Consider the following 7,578-nt stretch of genomic DNA (forward strand, 5'->3'; position numbering starts at 1 on the left):
AAATATCTTAGCTTCTGTTGATCCTGGAATGTTTTGATTGCATCATTGCATTTGATTGACAGTTTTGCTGGATAGACGAACCTTGGTTGGCAGTTTTTTCTTTTAGGATTTTATATATGTCTCCCCATTGTCTTATGCATGGTTTTAGTGGAATAGTCAGAGCTTAATCTGATTTGCTTGCCTTTGTATGTAACATTTCTCCTCCCTGGCTGCTTTTAGGATTCTCTCCTTGTCTTTGATTTTGGAGAGCTTAATTGTGATATGTCTTGGTGATTTTATTTTGGGGTCTATCGTTCCTGGGGTATGTTCAGCTTCTTGAATGTTTATATTCTCAACTTTCAAGATGTTAGGGAAATTTTCTTCCAGAATCTCTTCAACTGTCTCCTCTAGGGACTTGTACGATTCATCCTGTTCTGGAATGCCGATAAATCTTAAGTTGTTCCTCTCCATGTTATCCAGCATGAATCTTAGACTCTCTTCAGATTTTTTTATCCTTTTTTCTGCTTGCTCTTCTATCTTAGCAGTATTGATAGATTTGTCTTCTAGCTCACTGGTTCTGGCTTTCATCTCTTCTTTTCTGCTCCTTTCTCCTTTCAGTGTATTCTCCATTTCTGATATTTTATTGTTAATCATCTGGACCCCTTTTTGCAGGTTATAATTTTTTCCAGTGCTCTATCAATCTTGTTTGATTTCTCTTGCAGTACTTTCCTGAATTCTTCCTTGTTTTCCTCCACCCTTTTTTGGAGCATTTGAATTTGTTTCCATATCATTCTTGTGAATTCCTTCTCAGGAAATCCAAAACCTGTTCTTCTTCTTCTAGAAAGCCTTTGTCTATCCCCAGCTCGTTTGTCTCAGCTACTCTTTTCTGTTTTGGACATATTTTCATATCTTTTGTTGTTTTTTGTTTGTCATTTCCAGTAGTTGTGTGGATTTTTAATACTTAAATGGATATTTGTTGCTGTGTTATTAAGCTTACTGGGTGTCTCCTGGTGGATATGATTAAGAGATAGACTTTCCTTTTTATGTGTAATGCCTAGCAGCTATTATTGACTCTTGTCTCAATTGTGGAATATTATCGGGTATGCTTTTAGTTTGGCTATATGGCCATGATTCCTGACTGTTCTTCTGTAACATAGGGAGAAAAAGCTCCCACCTCCATGAAAAATGTGTGACCAAAAGGCCCCAAAACAGAAGCAATATAAAAGCAGAGACAAAACCTCCACTTTGAAATAAAAATAAAATTGTGGCCAACCGGCCTTGCTGCATAGGCAGTAGGTGTACATTTTTTTGGTGTGGCACTGATGATTTATTTCTTCTGCATAATTTTGTTTGCTAAGTTCATTTGAAGGAGCTCTGGTGGCGTAGTGGTTAAGAATCGGGTTACGAACCTTAAGGTCAGCATTTTGAAACTACCAGCTGTTCCGCGGCAGAAAGATTAAGCGTTGTGCTCCTGTAAAGATTTACAGCCTCGGAAACCCAGTATAGGGTTGCTATGAGTCGGAACCGACTCCACAGTACATAACAACAACAACAAGTTCATTTTGATTGTGTTTTCTTGTCAATTCCATCATTGCTGTTTTGTTCATCTTTATGCTAAATCTTCATGATTTTCTCTTTTCTTGACTTCTTGTGAAGGTGTATTATTAATTTTAAATTTTTTTATGTTACCCTGTAATTCTCAATTACTCCCCAGATACAAACAGGTTGTTTAGTCTTGAAATCTACCTGATTTCCTTAACTTTTGGAAGTGCTGTAACTACACTTTTCCCTCATTTGCTTTATAGAATATTAATTGCAAATTGAAATATCTGGCTCCCTATTTTAAGTCTTGTAAATTTGTTTCGCATTGAATACTTGTATAATTGAATTGAATTCCACATGGTCTTACTGTATATGTCAAGCTCAGGCTGTTGTTGTCTGCTGAAGTAGGTACTCAGTCCAAATGTTTCCCTTTAATATTTTGGGTCAAGTTTGTCTGATTGTTACGAATTCCTTTAATTCATGATTATCTGTAAAATTTCTAATTTAATCATCAGAGTTGAGGACAGATTTGCTAGGTATATGAATCTTGGTTGGCAATATTTTCTTTCAGAGTTTTGTATACATTTCCTTGTTGCCTTCATATTTTCTGCTGAGAAATCAGAGATCATTCCGATTCCTATTCTCATTTTTATATGTCTTCATTTGTCTCATCTTTTATTTTGTAGAGTTTGATTATGTCATGTCTTTCTGATTTTATTTTGGTGTATATTCTGTTTGGGGTTTGTTCAGCTTCTTGAACACTTATCTTCTCACTTTCATGATGTCAGGGAAATTTTTTTCCAACTCTTCAACTACCTTTTCTGTGTTTTCAGCCTTTTCCAAAATAATCTTACACTTTCTTCAGATTTTTTTCATTTTTTTTTCTGATTGTTCTTCTAGTATACTAGTACTGAGAGATTCATCTTCAAGCTCACTAATTTTGGCTTCCATTGATTCAAATCTACTTTGCCCTTTCAATGTATTGTCCATTTCTGAAATCCGAGTTTCAGTCTTATGGGTTTCTGTGTGCAGATTGTCTCCAAACCTTTATCCATTTTGTTTGTTTTTGTATTTGTTTATTTTGTATTTGTTTTGTTTGTTTTATTCCTGACCTCTTTGTTCTTTTCCTGTCTATCTTTTGTTGTTGTTATGTGTTGTCAAGTAGATTATGACCCATAGCCACTCTGCATAGGATTTTGAGGAGTGGCTGATGAGCTTAAACCACCAACTTTGTGGTTCAAACAGACTTTGCAGTAAAGTGCACTAACCCACAGCACCACACCAGGACCCTCATCAGTCATTTGGAGGTACCTAAATATCATTCTTTCAAATTCTTTTTCAGGTAGTTCCAATGCCTTTTTTGTTGTTGTTGTTTTCAACCATATTTTTCAGTTCTGCCTCATGGTTTCTTGTTTGAGGCACTGTATCTTATTTCTTTTGGTAAACATAAATTGTCTGCTGCTTGTGAGATGTTGTGGAGCTCTGGTAGTGCAGTGGTTATGAATTGGGCTGCTAATATCATGGTCAAGAGATTGAAACTACCAGTTGTTCTGGGAGAAAGATGAGGCTTTCTGCTCCAGTAAAGATTTACAGCCTCAGAAACCCTATACAGAGTCTCTATGAGTCAGAACTGTCTCCAGGGCACATAACAACAACAGCATTATATTGATAATTGTATGTTGTTGTATTATTAAGCATTCACTAGCAGTCTCCTGGTGGGTGTGCTTAGGAGATGAGCCTGAGCACCCCTGCCTCTTAGTTTAGTGTGGGTTTGGCTGGTGTTGATTTTTGTTGGTGACCCAATGTGTAATAGCAAGTATTGGCTCTTGCTTAATGGGTGGGGTTGTAGAGGGTACAGTTGTGGCTGGGCTGTCTGACCACAGTTGCTATCTGTTGTTGAGTGTGGCAAGAAATAAAAATATACACATACAAGTGAGAAGGAAAACAAGCAAGTAACAGTGAAAAAAGAAAACAGGGAACAAACCAAAAAGCGAAAGCACAGGGCATTTAGAAAAAAGAATACAAAAGCCAGAAATAGGGAAACCTGGGATGCCAAGCAAGTGAATTTGTGGAATGGATGAAAAGGTGTGTGCCTGCGCTGACGCAGACAGAGCTTTGGGTGCTAGCCAGAGTCTCTGTCTGTCTGGGTGTGCTGTGCAAATAATATGAGTGTGGAAGGGAGCCTTCCACTGGTGGCCTTAGTGTCCCACCTTTGCCTTGCTGCCAACCAAGTGCTCGCTGATGACTATGTGAAGAGGACTGAGAAAGCAGAGTTTTCAATATTCATTTGATCAGACCCCAGACTGTATGGCCTCCTGAACCTGACTGATACTTAGTATCTAGCAAAATAGTGGCAGCTGCTTACTTTGATGCAAAATTGAAGCACACACTTAGTTCCAATACTAAGACCCACCTGGGTACTGGTTTAGACTGCTCCTCTGGGGCAATGGACTGACTGCTAAAGGTATTTCACTATTCTGAGAGTAATAGTGAGTAAACCATGTGGGTTAGTATCATCAGACATGGAGATGCAACTGGTCAGGGTATAAACTGATAATTCTCTTTTGACCAAAAGGATTTTTAAATCAGTTTACTTATGATAATCCAACTGCAATTTCTTCTATTAGCAGGTGAAGAATGACTATGTTAGAGGTCACTGACCAAGTGGACCAAGACATTGCACTGAAATTAGGTTGTCTAGAAATACAAAAATCATACTGGGAGATGCGGGGCAACTCATTAGAAAAGAAGTCAATGAAGTATTAGAAAAAGATGTTGGTTTAAAGAGATTTGTTGCTAAGAGTTTACTGGATTCTGTCAAGGCCAAAACATTATGGAAACTTATTCAACAGATATTTAGATAATTTTTCAACCTTAATAGAGATTTTCTCTCCCCTGTGTACAGATTTAATAAACAGTGCTTCAAATGTGCCCTCATTTCAAGCTGGATCATCTTGGTGTAGTTGGCAATCAGCCGTGAAGAAGGCATCAGTTATGTGATGGACAAGGTCTGCAACCTCACACATCTGGCCGACTTTTACCAAGTGCAGACCATCCAGTATTCACACAGCAACAACAAAGACCAGAAAAGAATGCTACAGCTGAAGATAGCAGGCACCCCCAAATCTTTGGCAGTGATGTCCACATCCTTAACCATTGCAGAGAATATGGCTGACTTGACTGACGGGTACTGCTGGCTGTGAACAGAGTCACACAGTCTTTCATCATCAGACCTCAGAAAGAAGGTGAACAGGCTCTGCCATCTATACCAAAGCTTGCCAATAGAGAGCAGGCATGAGGACCCATGCCAGCTCCATGTTTGAGATGGATGACTATGCCAGTATCATAGACAAGGAGGATACCTGTACTACATCAAGGAGTTTATATGAATCCAGAGAATCCAGGATTGGCTGTTGCTATTAACATGTCAAACCTGCACGTTTGACAGCATGAAAAAGAAATTCCTTCAGGAAGACTTGACCACGCGTCATTTTGACCATCCTCACATTTTGAAGCTGGTTGGCATCATCGTAGAGAACCCAGTCTGAATAATCATGGAGCTGTGCATTCTTGGAGAGCTGAGGTCATTTTTACCTGTAAGGAAATACAGTTTGGATCTAGTTTCTCTGATCCTGTATGCCTTTCAGCTCAGTACTGCTCTTGTATGCCTAGAGAGCAAAATATTTGTACACAGAGACATTGCTACTTGAAATGTTCTGGAATCCTCAACTGCTTGTGTAAAATTAGGAGACTTTGGATTACCCCGGTATATGGAAGACAGTACTTACTACAAAGCTTCCAAAGGAAAGCTGCTGATCAAGTGGATGGCTCCAGAGTCCATTAACTTCTGACATTTTACCTCAGCTGGCAGACGTATGGATGTTTGGTGTGTGCATGTGGGAGATTCTGATGCAGAGGATGAAGCCTTTTCAAGGAGTGAAGAAGAGTGATGTGATTGGTCAGATTAAAAATGGGGAGCAATTACCAATGCCTCCAAATTGTCCTTCCACCCTCAAAAGCCTTATGATGAAGTTCTGGCCTATGATCACAACAGGGGCCTAGGTTTACTAAACTTAAAGCTCAGCTCAGCACAATTCTGGAGGAAGAGAAGGTCCAGCAAGAATGTTTGAGGATGGAGTCAAGAAGACAAGTCATAGTGTTCTGGGACTCTGGAAGGTCCAACAAAGCACCTCCCAAATCCAGCAAATTTGGCTATCCCCGTCTGACGTCTAACAAATGATTTTACCCATCCCCTGGTACACCATGCAGAGTAATCATTACCAGGTCTCTGGCTACCCTGGCTCCCATGGGATCACAGCCAGGGCTGCCAGCATCTACCCAGGCCAGGCCCCTGTGCTGGACCAGTCTGATTCATGGAACCACAATCCTCAGGAGATTTCCATGTGGAAGCCCAACATGGAGGACTCTGAAGCCTTGGACATGCAAGGTATGAGACAGGTGCTCCAGCCCACCTGATGGAAGATAGGCTGAATCGGCAGCAACAGGAAATGGAAGAAGACCAAGAAAGAGGAGCGATTTCTGAAGAAGGATGTGAGGCTCTCACAGGGCAACACTGACAGGGTGGATGGAGGTCTCCAGGGCCTGACTGGAAACCAACATATATATATCAGCCTGTGGGTAAGCCAGATCCTGCAGTTCCACCAAAGAAACTGCCATGCCCTAGATTCCCTAGCCACCTAGGCAGCTTTGCCAGCCTTAGCAGCCCTGGGGACAGCTACAGTGAGGGAGTCAAGTCATGGAGGCTCCAACCCCAGGAGATCAGTCCTTCATCCCCAGCCAACCTTGACCACTCCAAAGACAAGGTGTATGAGAATGTCACCGGCCTGTCAAAGGCTGTCATTGAGATATCCAGTAAGATCCAGCCGGCCCCACCTAAGGAGTGTGTGCCAATGGTGAAGGAAGTTGGCTTGGTCCTAAGGATGCTACTGGCCACCGTGAATGAGACCATACCCATTCTTCCAGCCAGCATTCACCAGGAGATCAAGATGGCCCAGAAGCTGCTGAACTCGGATCTGGGGGTATTCCTTGCTCATTTCCTTGAAAACATATCTTAGTGTGAATGTAGAACATTTATCATGATCCTTAAAGCCTCCTCATGTACAGTTTTCATCAACAAAAAACTGCCCCATATTGGATCCACAACTTTTGTTTTACTGTGATGTTCAGAAAAGTCGAGGATCCAACATGGGATAGTTTTCTGCAGATGAAAACTGTACACGAGACACCTTTAATGATCGTGATGAACGTTCTGCATTCACACTTGGATAAGTTTTCAAGGAAATGACCAAAGGTTAACACATGAATGCAGAAGCTATGGATCAGAAGCAGGAAGATGGCATGAAGAATTCCGGGAAACTCACTGGGCTCACTTCTTATCCAGACTGGAATTCATTTCTGTTAGAACACTCTTCAGTTACAATACGCTAATATTACTTTACAAAGAAGAATATAAAAGCTATATTTTGAAGACTTGAGTCATTTCAGAAAGAAAAACAAAAACAAAAACAAAAACAAAAAACAACCCTCTCCCCAGACAACCCTTTGTGTCTTCTTCACTGCCTTTCCCTCAACCATGGGTGTATGAAGCCCCTGGTTGGGAACTAGCTTCAAAACACTACTGAGAACTCTTGTGGTTTTTCACTAGAATAATGGGACCATTTTGTTTTGTTTTACATCAACTTTAATTTCTCTTGGGATCAGCAATGCTTTGTACTAGGGCACCTCCATACTGCATCGAGAGGTCCCATCACGAACTCCATTTTCCATTATATAATTTATAAAGAAAATTGAAAACTATTTTGATTCATTCACAGCCACAGGAATTTCCTGTCCCTTCATTGTGTCTCTCTGTCTACCCAGGAGAAGTTGAAGCCTAACAGAATGGACAGGTTAGCTTTTCTATCCTAAGATTACACCACCCATTCTAATAAGTCATCCTTTTGAAAGATACATCTTCCCTTTAGTCTGTTGGGGGATAAAAATTATTCTCAGGAAGAATTGAATGAACTGTACAGTTACTTTGACCTATTAAAAAGG

The 7,578-nt window shown here is 40.4% G+C and overlaps 1 pseudogene; it reads left to right on the plus strand.

Moving 5' to 3' along the window:
• Positions 1–6,596, plus strand: part of LOC102826773 — a 122,355-nt pseudogene extending 115,759 nt beyond the window's left edge.
• The last annotated feature ends 982 nt before the right edge of the window (positions 6,597–7,578 follow it).

This window comes from Chrysochloris asiatica, unplaced genomic scaffold, assembly GCF_000296735.1.
Source record: "Chrysochloris asiatica unplaced genomic scaffold, ChrAsi1.0 scaffold00095, whole genome shotgun sequence".
In the NCBI taxonomy this organism is placed as follows: domain Eukaryota; kingdom Metazoa; phylum Chordata; class Mammalia; order Afrosoricida; family Chrysochloridae; genus Chrysochloris; species Chrysochloris asiatica.